Genomic DNA, 2,516 nt, shown 5'->3' with positions numbered 1-2,516 from the left:
TGTCATCGCTGCCGTGTTTATTCCGTGGCTTGGTCTCGGTTCCGGCTCCATTCTTCCTGGTATATACATATATATACATACAACAACGTATATATATTATGTGTGTACAATTGTGTTGTGGGTGTGCGTCTGTGTTGTGTGTATGTGTTCGTGTGTGTGGTGTATGGTGGCTTGGCTGTGTTCTTGGCCGTGTTTTGGCCGTGTTCTGTGCTCCCTGTTTCGCCTGTTTTGGGTTCTGTTGGGCCTGTTCATTCGGGCCTTGTTTTCTTTGTTTGGGCCTGGCAGTTGGGCTGTGTGCTTGGACTCGACTATCGGGCCGAATTTCTGCAGTGGTTTGATTATTAAAATTTTAATTTCTTTTTCCTTTTTATGCAGGAAAATAAATGAATAAGATTCGTGAAATAAAAACTTTTATTGCAGAAGAATTGTTTTAATCGGCGTAATTTATTTGGAAACCAGTAATATAACGGGCACCAATAATTATACCGCTATTGACGATGAACTTCGGTGAGTCAACGGTGGACGATGATAACTTTGTTCTGAGTCCTAAATTTTATAAATAAATAAAATGATTTACGTAAAATATTCTCGGACTTAAATAATTAATTATGAATTGTGTTGTGGTATAAGTTGTATGAAATGTTGGAGTCGATATTGTGGATTGTTGTGATTGTTGACGTCGATTGTAATCGACGGGTAGGCTTATAAAGAAAGGAGTTGCTAGCAAAATTTTCTAAAAATGTATCTGTAAACGTATGTATTTATTCTATACGTGTTACCCCTATTTGTGTTCGGATTACGTGATTACGTGATTATATGTATAATAACTATACGAGTTGGGTTATCGAATTGGGTTATTAGGATTTGAGGATATCAATCATATTGGTATAACTAATTAGGGTACTCTGTATTTGTAGATCCCAGTCAAGTCTCCCCATGACCGAAGTCAGCGTGAAAGCTACTTAGGGTTTTGTAAAGCGTTGCAAGGCAATACCCCTGACCATTCTTTTATGGTTCAGTACGTATGAATAGCTAAATGTTTTATTCTCGTAATGGCACATAATAGTTTTAAGTTACGTATCCCCCGTAGTTATAAATCACTATTTTCAAATTATTTTGGGGAAAGTAACTTCGAAAGGTACCCTATCTCGAATGAAATGATTTGCGAACTGGATTTTATATGTGTGCTGGTAAAATGAATGGTTTTGGAAATGAGATAGGTACAAGTGTTTTAAAAACTGGATAAAACGATCAGATATGGGATACATTGGGGCCAAAGTAGGCCTATTGAGGTGGCGTAAGAGGCTAATTCGGTTGCGCGCACCCTATAACCGATTAGTCTAGCAGGTCAGAGACCTAGATAGTCTCTAAGTTCCGGAACAGGTAAATGGGATGGTAGTTAGAGCCGTCTGATGTTGATAGCCTAGTCAGCTGTCTTTACATATCCGTTACGTATCTGATTTGGATTTGTGATTCCCGTAAGGGTATGAGTAGTTGATACATCAGTTTTATAAATATGAATAGCATGCTAAAATTGGACTCTGGTACTTACACAACACACTACTATGTTTTTTGATAAAGCATGCTAGTCAGTGATATCCAATATATCATATTTTCATTATATAATGTTGATGACATGATTACAGCTCTGTTCCTATTATTGTTTACATTACTGTTTTTATTCGGTTATTCATATATTGGTACTGCTTTGCGACTATGCTCACCCTTCCAAACTGTTACGTATATATCACAGATGCCTAGAACACCAGTCAGACATACTCGTGTTCCCGCCCCTTCAGGACCCGGCTCCTCTGAGGTAGTTTGTATCAGACCATGAGGTCTGATGAGTTGCTGAATAAAGTTAGAGTATGTTAGATGTTGAAGAAATGGTTTGTAATAATGTAAACCTGAATCATACTTGAACCTGGATCGGATCTTGGTTTGGGGTCAAGATAGTATATTTTAATAATAATCTTGTTATTTATATTTTGGTAATTGTGTTTGGTGACATCAACTCCTGACCCCGGGGTTGAGGTCGTCACAATTGGTATCAGAGCTACAGGTTGAAGTCCCTGATCCAGGCTAGGGATTATGTCGAATAGGTGTTAAAGTGAGTTTTAAGGTGTGAGTCAGCAGCTCATATAGAGGAGCAAACTTTTAGAGTCAGTCGAGGGTTCCGACGGCATTACCCTAGCATCTATTAAATATTTTGATAGAATTTCCTTGACCTGGTTGTGTCTTCCTTGTATATTTATTATGTTGACATTGGCCTATTGCGATTTCGAGTTCTCCATCTCGGGAGAATCCCTCTGACCCGGATGGCTCAGATTCTGAGAGGACCCTGGATGTTGTTGCTGAGGAGACCCCTATGCCTCCTCCACCAGTTCCTTCCTTTATGCCGAGAGACATCCCTGGACCTGGTACTCGTCCCCGTTGGGTACGTAGGTCTGTGTCTGCCGTTAGGGATTTCCCTCCCGGTTGTGGTCCCAGTTCTTCCTCGACGAGACCTCCAGTAC

The sequence above is a fragment of the Apium graveolens genome, chromosome 11, assembly GCF_009905375.1.
Source record: "Apium graveolens cultivar Ventura chromosome 11, ASM990537v1, whole genome shotgun sequence".
Taxonomy (NCBI): domain Eukaryota; kingdom Viridiplantae; phylum Streptophyta; class Magnoliopsida; order Apiales; family Apiaceae; genus Apium; species Apium graveolens.
The sequence above is the reverse complement of the archived record's forward strand: the minus strand, read 5'-3'. Positions refer to the sequence as shown.